Below are 14,024 nucleotides of genomic sequence, written 5' to 3'. Positions count from 1 at the left end.
TCGTAAATTAACTAAGACTAAACTATTCCAATGACAACTAAAGGGCCTTGGAAAGTTGGGAGTAGATTTTCAGTTTGGCTGCATTGAGCTTTTTCCTGCCTGAATGATGGAAATGATTCTACGGAGAGGTACGCTCCAACCACACCTGCCAACCTCAAGAGTCAACAGTATTGATTCAACCGCCGCATCCTCTCAAATCCATCCCCATTTCCTTTGAAGGCGAAAATCATCCTTGATATCTGCCAACAGCTTACTTACTTAGGGATTTCTTCCTCTCCATCTAGGTTCTTTTAATTAATGCATGCTGTTCTTAAATTAGCCCTCTGAGGAGCTATAACTCAAATTCCTGTATTTATGAAAGTAATAGGTTGGGAAAAAAACGACTAAACTGAAATAATTATGCAGTCCAACACTTTGCTTTGAGAATAAACTGCGAGAAACCCGATGAAATATGAATGTGCATTGGGTGCAAAAGTGGTTAAATATTTACAATCCAGTGTTAGTCCACAACCCCAGTAAAGATGCTAGTCAACTGCAATAATTGCTTTACTGCAAAACTTTGCACTTGATTCATCGATTCACAGGGTGTTGTACAACTTCAGAGCGCTTCTCTTTTTTTTTAAAGTGTACACCCATTAAAAATATATATTTCTGAAAACTGCTGGTTCACCCGATACAATCCTGAACAAGTTCAGTTCTTCTACCTAATATAATCAGGCAGGTAGATGCATCTTAAGCAGCAGCCCGTAGTGTAGTTAAGAAAGGACACACTGCGGCGAGATGTTGAGGGAGCCCCCTGAGGGACTGATCTTATATCAGGAGACTGTATATTTCTACGCTAAAGAGGCTATTCAAACCCACCAATGCTTGAATTATTAAAGACACTGTATGTTTTTCAAAGCCTTGATTTAGCTTTTTTTTAAGGGTGGGATGTGTGCTGTGTTGTGGCCAGGGGTTGGGGATAGTAGGGAGGGAAAAGGAGAGGAAGGGAGAGGAAGAGGGAGGGGGGGTCTGAGGGCTATCAGAGGCTGGATTGTTTCTGTTTTCACCCCCTCCTTTCTCCGGCCTGGTCGGCTAAAATGGCCTTTAACTTTCTAAGCATGCTTTTACTGCCTTTGAAGAGTTATTTTTGTTGATGAAAAGGATACGCCGCCTCGGTTAAAGTGAACCCCGGCTATTCACAAGGTTGTTTAATACTTTCCCCTCAGTTTGGCTTATAAATTTATTATCAGCAAAGTGAACCAGTGGTCTCATGCCGTAGTACAGACTGCTAGCTAAGTGGCTAAGGTTGAGTGAGCGAATGAAAGATGGAGAGAGATAGACAGGAAAACTCTCTGAGAGTAAGAATGAAAGAAAAGGTTTAACAGTGGTTGATCCCGTTCTGCAGTGGAGGAGTGTGTACTCAAGGTTTTAAGACATTAAAAGTCTCAAATTGGCTCTATCGATGACTCTCTTGATTCTTAGCTACAGTACAGAGGCCTCACTTGTTAACAACTTGTATGTTAATGACTTGTATTAGAACTGATCAATCCACTTTGGATGCAAGCGTTTCCCATGGCTTTGAAGTGAACGCATTGATTGGTGAGAATATAACAGAATTAAACAATCGGTCCTGCTAAATGCTGAGAGAATCCGTCTGTTAGAGTAAGCCTGCTTCCCGTTCTATTAATAGATCGCCAAACAACACGGCTAGTAGAACGCAGATTAACATATTGACATTGCACTGAAATATACGGCAGGAGGGATTGGGTTAAGGTCACTGCTCTGTGCAGGCAAGTCAACTTCTTCCCAGCCAAAATGTTGATACTGAACAATTATGCAAAACCCTGTATTACTCAGAATGACCATACAAATACATAGTTTTCATTATATCTGCACATAGCAAATGTATGTGTGACTGAGGTCACAGGATGATGATTATCACAAACACTGGGTGAAAAAATAAAAAGGCATTAATTCAGTATTCTACATGCTGGCTACTAAAGATAATACATATATGATTAAACTGACATCCTTATGGTTTTGTAGCAACAGTTTAATTGCTTTCTACATTATGTTGACAAATAATATATATTCTTAAGTTTCAGAAAAGCAATGACAGGGGTGTTTGGCTTGCAATAATACAGGTCTGGCATATCAGTGTCCTGTGTTTACATCCACACTCCCATCTGTTGTTAAGTTAAGGCAATAGTTCCCAAACTTGTTCTTAACTAAAGTGATACTGTTACATGAAACTACCAAATTTGTGACATTGACATACAATGTAGATCCATTTTCAGCTGAATGTTTTAGTGGAAGTCCTCGCACATTTAGCATGCTTTCCTGGCATTAAAATATTGTGTACATTGTTTTTTGTTCAAGCCTTGCTGGGGCCCCCATCATAACTCTGAGCCCACCCTAGGGGTCCCACATCCTACTTTGGGAATCACTGAGTTAAGGTAACAAAAGCACCAAAGCTAAGGTAATTATGAAGTTCTGTTAGATGTTATTTAAAATGTTTAAAGCAGCAGCGTAACATACTTGTGCTAGGCCCTGGTGTAAATATAGTTTTCGGGCACTCCCACTTGACCCAAACAGATGCACATGCTGATTAGCACAAGGAATCACAGATTATTTTTGTCACCATGCAGAAAAACACCAATAAACCAGCCTCTGATCAGCACCATGGACAGCAGCATGAGTGGCACATGTCAAAACAGCCGTGAAACCTCCCCAAACGGCAAAAGAGTTCAAGGGAAGCTTAAGTTTAAAATATAATTGTTTGCTGTCGTATTAAAGCTGCATTCATTTATATTTAGATGGAAAAAAAAGGATTAAATAACTTTGAATGAAGTTGAACATGCAGCTCCCTTCAGCTCACAGGAACATTTTAGTCTAGTTTAGATCATTGTTTTAGTTAAAATAGAACAAAACCAGATGTATTTGATTAATCTCATGCCTCTCTTTAACCTTGTTTGCAAAATCAAAAGACAAATGTTTTCAACTAAACAGCCATGAACACCGTCTGCCAAAAACTACAGAGTCAGCTGTTTTCCTCAGCAGTTGTGGAACCCAAAACAGAGCGAAAAGGACACTGAATATCTGACTAAATTTCTCGCAAATGTCACAATGTCTCAGTGTTAATGTCTCAGTGAACTAGTGTTTGCTGACACATACAGTAAGATGATTCAAATTTGTAAGGGGACAATATAGCAGAGTAGATTGTTCCTGCTGCCCCTGAGTGATTAAAAATAAATCTAGATTTAAGGTTTAAATGAACTTAAACAAAGCCCAAACCAGGACACAAGCCAAATTTGAGATTGAACATGTGTTCTGACCGCTCTCCTCTCCATGAGAGGCTTTGCATTGACTTGAAACACACTACAGATGTTCGGGATCTTAGCTGTTATTGAGAACTTGGCTTCAGTGGTGTTAAAACCTGAACAAAAATAGGCCTACATCTAAACTGCACCACCTCTGCTCTGTGTATTTTAGTACTGGGTGAAAGAGACAGGATGCTGTTTATGGATGCTGCTCCATGTGGGATACTGCTGCTACCAAACAGATGTCTCCACTGAATTAGTTACCTCACCATGCTCCCTGAATACCAAATCAGGGGAAACATACAAGTTGTTCCCGATTCTGATTTATTCATCGATGCTTTATTGATTCGCCCTCTACAAGGATATCATAGATAAATAAATGATACAGCCTTGAATTAAAGGTGCTGCAGCTGTATCTGTCAGCATCATGCTACTGGGATATGAATGACCATTAGCAAATCTTGGAAATCTCCCAAACAAAATGCAGGTTGCTGTTGTGGTGCAAGGGCATGAAGAGGTGGTCTAGACTTGTTATGTGTTCGATCACCGTTACATCATTTCCTCTTTTAAAGAGGGGTGGGGATGAAAACAAGGGGAACTCATGATATCACCCCCTTCCTCCTCCTCCTCCTCCTCCTCCACCACCTCCTCCTCCTCCTCCCACCACATGGCCCAGCCTTTCTTTATTGATAGTGGAGTGCCTGACAAAGCAGGGTAATTAAAGCAATAGTGCCGGTTGGGTCTCATTGATAAAGATTGGAGCCGATGCACCTCTCTGTGGTGTGTCAGCAGCAGAGAGCTCCCGTCCCCTGGATCCCTCGTTCGCCTTTCATCTCCCCCACTCAGCCATGAAAAATTCATCCAAGACCTCCAGAAATATTTATTGTAAAATCTTAGGGAGAAGTGGTAGCACTGAAAAATTCATGGCCTTATTCGCCTCCAACAGCTGTGGACCCCCTTAATTAATTTGATTGCTCACATTACACAATAAATTCATTTATACAATATTTATCTGTCCTTTTCCTCAACTTGGTCTAATCAAACAGACATACACACAAAGACTGTGTGTTTTTATTCTGTTTGCTTCTGTTTTAATTGTGTTATCCTGCCAATTTCTGTGTGCTTCGTGAAAACACAACAGGATGTAAAAAAGCTTTAGCCATTTTCTAAAGATCATAGATGTTTCCAGAAAGCTCTCTTTTTTTCTGACACTTTAATTTATGTGATTAAAGATTTAAGAATTTCACTTCAGTTTAGTTCGGCCCTCTATGATATGTCATACTGGATTTTTCGATGCTTTAGTTTTCCAAAAAACTATAAGACATATGTAAAAATATGGTTTTCCTCATAGCTAAAGTGTTATCATCTCAGACATGAATATAATGTCTTCCTGAAATGGGAATAATTTAAGAAAATTGTAAATGGACTTGAGCTTATATAGCACTTTTCTAGTCTTCTGACTACTCAAAGCACTTTTACACCGCAGGTCACACCTACACATTCACACACTGATGGCAGAGGCTGCTATGTAGTGAGACCATCAGAAGAAACTAATCCCATTCATACACATTCATAGACCGCTGACGAAGCAGCGGGAGCAAATCCTTGCCTAAGGACACATCATAAATGTAGCTGCAGGAGCTGGGGATTGAATCTTTGACCTTCCAGTTGAGAGACAACTGACTCTACCAACTGAGCCACAACCGCCTGAAGAACAGAACTTATGTTAATTAAAAGAAGAAAAAAACATGTCATGTCTTACATATGAAGGTTTCTATAACTAAACATTTAAAAGCTCTGATTGAAATCACTACGGGACCATGCCAGTTGCTATCAACTGTTATATATAGATAAAATACATTATAATTCAGACAACTATGTGAATATTTAAATGTGTAAGTTTGAGCTGGTCCAAAGCCACTTATGGTTGGGACCAAAGTGGTCAAACGACACGCTGAACAAGTGATGGATTAAAACAGCTAGCATACTTACAAACGTCTTTTCATAAACATAATGTTCCAACAGAAATTTTAAACATGATTTACCATGTTTTTTGACAGACTGTTAGATGGATTGTGATAACGACCATCTGTGCTGGAGGCTACTTTTTACTCGGATGTCCATTATTTTGCTTTGTTTGATGTGTATTTTCTCCTTTCACATGTAAAGTTGACACTCATCAGTGGGACTTCTGTTTATAATGGTGACTGCTGACAATCATGTTGCTTTGTAGCGTGCAAATAATGCCGATGCAGAAACACTTTAGTCTCCCTGTCTCTCATCTCCTTGGCAAGCATAAAAAAAAAAGACTTAACCCCAAAACTCCATCTTTGAAAAGCAATGTTCACCAAATATCTCCAAAATGATTTTGAATCACTTTCCAGACATTGTAGTTCTTTTTCCTCTTCACGCTGTTATGCTTTGTTTCTGAAATTGGGGTTTGGGCGTACACAAACATACATTTTCACACTTGAAGATTAGGTTTGTCATTTTTTTTTCTTCTTACGCATTCATATGAACAGCAACCAATCTGTAGGAAGCCTTGACAGCTAGTAACAGCTAGTAACAGCTCCATGTGACAGGTGTCTTCCTCCGCTATGTAATCACAGTGTGAGGAACCATGCTGTGCAAAACAGACAACAACAGATTTTATAATGATGGAATATCTACAGTGTGCAGACTTTAAACGAGGACTCTGGAGGACGCTTCAGATGCACTTTTAAATTGCATTTTAAAGTCAACGGCGGCAATTCAAGAAGTCTAACTCTGGTAATAACACAGTGTCTGGATTTACAGTAAGTGAACTGAAGTAGATGAGAGATAATAGGGCCTATCAGACAATTCATTAAAGGTAGACCCAGGTATTCAGTCTTGCTGCCCACTGAGATTTGGTACCGGTCCAGTCCTGCACCAGATGTAAGCCTGAGGGGAGTGCTGGGTCAGGGTTAATGGCTATAGCGTGGTATCATGTTCTGCTCTGTTGAAGGCCAGCCTCTCGCCCTGCCAAAAGGGCTCAGAGGTCAGTGGGGACATTAGTCTCAGTATTCTTCATTAGCCTTGCTAATTACAGGGCTCCTCTACAGGGATGGCAGCTCATGCCTGGGACGAGCCGCGCTCTCCTCTGCCTCCTGTCTTTAGTTTAAGCCACCGTGGGACCTGCCATATGCTGAGCTGTGGTTAGCTCCTATAAAAGAGACAGTTATTCTTGACGCACTGCTTGTCCAGCCAGTTTAGACACATGTCAAGTAAACACATATCCACACTCAGGATCACTCTCTGGACTACGCTCCCTGACATGAGGCCCTGTAATTTGTACGCTGACAGGCCCTATTTTCTGCTGCGAGAAAGCTCTCTTACAGGTCCTTTGCACTGTTATCGATGGAGGGCTGGCCTGTGACATTGCCTTTGGCCTCCATCGCCTGTTGTTGTTATGTGTAAGACAGCTCTTGTAGTGCTGGCGGGGCTCTGAGGAGCAGCGCTGCCTGCTGGGCGAGGTGTCAGAATGATGATTGCTTTCTGACCTTGGCCGGCTCTCCATTACATCCATAATGAAAGCTGCACTTTCTCTGCAGCTGCCTCTAGATGGTAAAAGGTGCCTTGCCGTGCGTCTCCGACTTTGATTTCATGTGGTTGTTGGCATTTGATCCATAACGTGTTTCCTCTTTCGGTGACCGTGCACCTCAGGGACCTTTCTTCATGGCACAGTAGTTAGGTGTCATCTGTAGCTCAGTCTGCGGCTCTTTGATTGGACTCTTTGAACAAGTAGAAGGAACCTTTAAGAAACCTCAACATCTCTTAGCAAGTCATGGAGCCAGTCTGTGGACCTGACGTGGAAAACTTAGGCTTTCGAACCTTTACTTCATCCCATCGTAGATAGAATCTCTATCTGTGCTTAGAAAAACTATAAATATGCCAATTAAATCTTTTGGCTTCATAGTTTGAGAAATGATTTTTTTTTTTACTCATTGTTATTACTTTCTTTAAGTTTAGTTGCAAAGTTGGTACATATAGTAGAACTAAAAAATAAATGTGCAGCAGGCATATTGGTGGCATATCTCCAACACAAATTATACATAGGAATAGATTGTTAGAATAAAGCAGGTCATTGTGTTTATAGTCAGTTCAAGCAGACTTTGAAACACACCTGGCTAAAAATCTCAAGACAGAACTAGAACATTTGTATTTAGTAAAAAAAAGTTGTACTGTTACTTGTATTCACATTAATCAGTGACATTAAAGTGTTATATATATTTTAGATTTGTATATATAACAGTATACTTAGATTCGTATTAAGGAACACAACAAAACTTTGTTCGCAGCAATCCTGAACAGCAGCATCTTGGTCATATATATACCAATTTTTTACATACAATAAAATGTTGTGCTATTTTGAAAGCGAGGCAGTGGCTAAAAGACGGTAGGCATTAATCAAAAATTATTTGTATAAATTTGCCACGTTGATCAGCATCTAATCCAATGTCAGAAAGGTACCCTCGTACCCTGTAAGAATAATCATATTTACTGAAACCGTTGCATAGTTTTCCAACATAGTAACAATGAAATACAAGAAGACACTGTTGATGATGATGTGACAGCTCAGCACTTTTTGTACACAAGCTAAAGTTAGCTTCAGAGGCTTAAAGCCTGAGCTGCTTTACAGGCCGAAATCAAAATGTAAGTTCTTGATTTCTGAGAGCCAGCCTAGCCTGGGAAGCTGGATGACAACACATAACATGATGGGAGGTTATGGGTTAAATAAAAAGGTTTATCTACGGTAAGATTGACCTCCCTCTTGGTTTTGTTACAGATGTTTAAAGACACAGTCCACATTATCTTTAAAGGTGCACTATGTAGATTTTGTAGTGAAATTTGAAAGTTGGAGAAGTGAAACAACTCCATACTATATTTTTGGAACTAAACATACAAATGGAAAAAATGGGTCCCTGGAACACTGTTTGGAGCTAAAAAGCTACCAGGAGAGTGACGGTTTCACTGTAGTGGCCCCCCACCATAACTTCTCCAGTAGCATTTTATTTTCAAACAGTTACAGGGACCAAATTTTAATCTGAGGACAGAATCTGTACATTTCTCCAACTTTCACATTTCTCTACCAAAACTACAGAGTGCACCTTTAAAATTAAAGTAGCAGGGTAGTTAATAATTTTGTCGATTGGCTCGCTAAGAAAAGGACGATAACTTGCTATGACTGTCTGGAATCACCAGTAGTCAATTGTTTGGTAGGCAGTTTAATCGACTGACTACACTTACACTTCAGTGTGTGAGGACATTGTTACTGTAATATGTGATTCAAATAGCAGCGCTTACATTTCATATCCTTTAAATAAGTGGTTCTCAACTGGTCTAGCCTCAGGACCCACCACCAATTATCTTAATTAGAAATCTCAACCCAAATATTTGATTTTTTTCAACCAATGAAATTTGTTTAATGGAACAAAAGTGCAGTTTGGGCCTCAGAAGGTACAACACATGTGACAGAACGAAGCTACGTGACAAAACAAACACAACATTTTTTCCAGGCACACATTCACGACCCACTGAAATTGTCCCAGTGACCCGCTTTTGGGTCCCTACCCACCAGTTGAGAACCCCTGCTTTATATTGCAGTTTTGATATAGTAAAGATTAGCGATTGAACTCTAATTTTCATCTTCTACCAGAGTGGTTACACCACACTGTGTTACTAACTAGTTATTTAATATGAATTATTTCTTAAAGCCAAAATTGCATGTGTGCAGCAGGTCACTTTTCAATGCTGTATGTTGCTTTTTTTGTGCTTTGGAAGACAAAAGAAGAAGAGATGAGCGGTTATTACCCAGTGAGAAAGAGGAGAGGGGAGCTTTGGAGCTGCACAGAGGTACCATGCCATAACTTCTCTGCACATGGGCCTGTCTGAAAAGTCCCATTGATCAGCTCCGAGTCTCTTGTTCAGCACTAACCGCTATCCCTCATCCCAAACTGTCACAAAGCCATCAAGATCAAATCCCGCTCCTACATGGCAGGCCTGAGAGTGCGTTTCCCTCTGATACCATACAACCCCAATAGACAGGGGAGCGATAGAAAAAGCCCAGTAGAAAACTAGAACTGCTGCCACATCTTTGGCAACCATTACTGCCTTTTTTTGTGACACGGTTTTTGATATGTCACCTTCTGATCTGAAGCGGGTTTCTGCTGGTCTCGCCTCAAGGGGTCGGGGGGTAGGCTGCGCTTGCAGAAAAGTCGGTGAGAAAACGAGCACTTTGCATTCAATTGTTCCCCGTTTGGTACTTCTTCCCCCGCCGCTTCTGTGGAAGAGAGGAGACAAACAGATATCCAGAGGAGCTTTCTCTCCTTTTTCATCCCCATTGTCAAGTTAATTTACAGCCGAATCGTCCCGGATGCAGGATGCCATGTGAGTTATTGATTATTTTCCTCCCGCTCTCAGAGCCATCATCCTGAGCCTTGATGGAACAATGAGGGAGGGTTGGGCCCCAGAGGAGTGGTATGTACAACTCTGTACACGCCACTTTACACTTGTAGTCACTGTCGGGAACATACAGCAGAATTCAATTTACACCGCTTTTAGACAAATGTAAACACATTGCACGTATCGCACAAGTTCAAATCTCTGTAGTCCAGGGTCATTTCACACATGCCTGCAGGAATGTGAAGAAACTCTCTCTAAAGGATGTGTAAATTAAAAAAAGAGATATACCGGTATGTTTTATGAAAAATAAATTCTCCAAACAAAAGCTGTGAAAGACATTTTTACTGTTTGACCAGTTTTACTGCAGAAAAAAACAAATGATAAAACCAACTGGACTGCACTGATATTTAAAGTGTTTTGGCAGCTGCTTTGAAATCAATGATTTGGAAGCTGCCAGTTAATTTAATACAGAACAAAGGTTAAGAGCAACAAAGCAGAGTGTGTGGATGATGAAGTGGAGCTTTGTTTGAGCTCAATGAGGTATGCATTTGTTGATTTTACTCTATTGTTGTTATTTTAGTTTTATGAACTTGAGATGCACAGATCCACTTTTTTTCAGTTCCGATCTGATTCCGATACATATGCATCAATATCGATACTGATTCTGATATTTTTTTAAATCATAATTTAATAGTGTTATTGTTGTTGTTGGTAGTAAGTGTAAAGCTACACAAAGCTGTAGTAAACCTGGCATTGCATTGCATTGCATTGTGTTGGCTTCACATACAAACAGGAAGCAACAACAACTGTGAGGTTTTTCAAATGAAATCTTTTAAACTGAAGTGTAAGAATTGTTCTTTCTATCATATAGAAGGAGCTGTTCCATCTCATTTGAATGTCTTGATGTGGATGATTTGTTGGCACTTACAGTTCAGTCTGAATGTCTTCAAAGCGAGATGTGGATCAGCGCAGACATTCTGATATTCGACATGTAAATCACGTCAATATCGGACCCGATACCGATATGAGATCGGATCTGTCCCATCTCTAATATGAACAGACTGAAGTTGAGCTTGTTGTTGCTTTCTGTCTGGAATAAATGTGAGGTTGTCTTCTGTAGGTCTTCGTTGTTGTTGACTTTGTTGATTTCCAAGTTGTATATTATTTTACCTTTAAAAAAGACTTTAAAAGAGGAAATCATGTGTTTGGTTAATTAAAACTACTAAGCATTAGTGTTTAACATCAATACAAAGACGTCACAGCTGAAATGTACAGAGATGTGAAGATGTTTTTACTTTCAACACTCACACAGTTTCATGCTTGTAACTTGTTCGTTGATTATTTTGTATGTGACATGTCAACTGGAAAAAGGTCCAGTGGTAACTGGGTGAATGGGGGCATATTGTCACACACTGTTGTACTTCAGTCAATAAATAGATTTCCCCCCGGTGCTTGTATACTGGGACAAGGACAGTAGTCCAGTTAAACGCCCTAATCAGGCAATAACCTAGCTTGACGTATTGTTCACACCTTTTACACTGCCTCAGTTCAACAGATGCCTCCCCTATGACAGCTCTCTGAAAATTTGCCGCCAAATAGCAATAATCGATACCTATCCCTAATACGATCCATTAAAAAAAAAAAAAAAAAAAAGGAATAATCGCTGGATTGCAAAAGTTCATGGTGATCAATCACATTTGTATTGCATTTTTTGGAATTCCATTATTTTGCATCTCCAAACAGTTTCCGAGAGGCTTTTATTTTGTATTTTATTCTGTCTTCAGCTAAAGGTACATTACTTTCTGTTTGGATAAAAACATGCATTTATTTTGAAAGAAAATAAAGAACTTTGAGTATATCAGTAACAATATTACATTTACCACAGAAAGAGGAACTCACTGCAGATCTATGTTTAAAGAGAACATCTTAAAGGAATAGTAACGAGTGAAAATGTTGAGCTGTCTCTGGAGTTTTTTTAATTGATATGAGCCAACCAAAGGCAAAGCTGTAGGAGGACGCTGCAGTGGCTTAATTCCAGGGGCCAAAAGGGACAAAACAGCAATGGATTAATGCAATAAAATAAAATGAATGTGTTCATTTCGGACTTTAATTGCATAGTGATTAACACGTTAACACTAACAGTCATATATTTTTTTTATCCGGATGCAACTCTTTCAGTAAGTAATTGAGAGTTTAAATTCACCTTCCTTTATGGCCCCAAACTGTTTTTAGTTGTTCATGACTTCTGATTCCCGTAGTTCACATGAAGTTGGCATCCATCTCTAACACATTAATGCAGGTTTGGAGGAAGTGCAGATCTTTTTTTTTGAATTATTGTTTATTTGTAAAATAAAAGACTTTGCTCCTCATCACAGAGTGTGAGAGTCTTAAAGGCAGAAGTACATTTTTAAGGAGGAAAAGTAAGTAGGAGTGACCCGGTGCAACACCGTCAGAATGTCAAAAAGCCTCCCTGCCTCGACTAATCCGCCCCCGCCTATGAAGTACTCCCTCCTGTGATTAACTGCCTAATGAACATGCACAAAGACGACGATGAAATAGGTCAGAAAAACGCTTCATGGGCAGTTAGATAAGCATTTGTCCTCTGATGTTACACACTAACCGTACTTTTGGCGATTCCCTCAAGGCAAACATTTAACCAAAAGATTAGAAAGAAAACACTTCAATCCTTCATTGCTGATGTCGCTGTGCCCTTTTCTAAGCATTTACCTGAAAACAACAGAGGCTCTTAAACATTGTACCGGATATTATGTGCTAAATTTACGAGTTTTGACCCAGTCCTTGTCGTATCAAGTGAACAATATGGAGGATTTTGTCCTACAACTGGAGAGTAACATATAGCACTTGTGAGTCTGTGGTTGCGTCAGTGTTTGCTGCATCGGGTTTTAAACTGTGTCATCAAAAGAAAATCAAACAGAGGGATTGTTGCTTTTGATGTGAACAGATTAAACCATCAAAGATTTTAATTGTTTCTAAAACGCTTTCAGATCTTTAGTATTCCCTTTGCTGAGACTGTCTTCCATCTGTCTCTCCCAAACGCTGTACCATGAAGGGGGGAGGCAACACACACACACACACACACACACACACACACACACAAACACACACACACACACACACACACACACACACACGCACGCACACACACACACGCACACATACACGCACACACACACCATCGTATACACAGGAACACAGGAACAGACACACACAAAGGACACAAAGTCTAAGTGCTGATAATTATGCACTCATTAGGGGGCAAAAGTTTGTTACTCCCGTTCATTTCTGAACTCACATAATTGATTTGCTGTTAGTGTATTAGTCAGATCAAAGGATAAACATTTCATCTTTGATTTATTCTTGTCACACTGGCCACCCACTTACATACTTCACAATAAGACATACACTTTTCTACAGTTTAGGGACAATTATAGAATGAATTAATACAATCTTTTGGGAATAAATCACACGATCAAAACACTCAACATGCTTTGAAGTAATCAGTACACCAAACCGTTACGTTACAGAAGCTGAATTTACTGCTGGTGTATGGTTTCAATTAATCCTTTTTTTTTTTTGACTACAAATAATATAATTAAACACACAGTATGTAAATTAAGCCACCAGGGGGCTCTGAATCAAAACAATAACAAAAAGTTACTGTTGAGGCTGGCGGGGAATCATGGGAGTGATTCTCTCTGTTACTCAACCCCTCCCCCCCCGATGAATAAGAGCTCTGAGTTGACCGTAGTAAAGACGAACAGATGTAAGAGATCTGAGGAAGACAATATGTTTACCGACTATGTATCCAAGTATAATTTACATGACGTTTTGATCACAGCAGCACATACAGCAACAGCATGGCAGCTTTCAGTAGCAGTTCACGCTTCCTTATGCAGTTTTTATGATGTAATATCCGGTGTTACCATGGCTACGATGAACGTATCGTGCTGTCCTGGTAGCTCTGTCATGGCGTCTGCCTCGAAAGACATGTCCTGTTACATCTATAAAATGAAGGATTTCTCTGGCTATGATCATTTTTGGAAATATTTGAAGTAATGTAAAAAATACATATGTTAGGTCTTGTCAACTTTTCATTAATGTAGATATTTTAGTGTAAAAATTCGACATATTAGACCTTTGAAGATGAACAGATGAATAGATCTGTGCCCAGCTCTGTTACTTACATAGTTAAATCACTATATTTGTATGATTACATGAAGTTTCTTGACCTCGCTGTTGGATGCAAAATAATTACCTGAAATCTAAAGACCTAGATTC

This window comes from Labrus bergylta, chromosome 6, assembly GCF_963930695.1.
Source record: "Labrus bergylta chromosome 6, fLabBer1.1, whole genome shotgun sequence".
NCBI classification, from domain to species: Eukaryota; Metazoa; Chordata; class Actinopteri; order Labriformes; family Labridae; genus Labrus; species Labrus bergylta.
Note: the sequence above shows the minus strand (reverse complement) of the source record.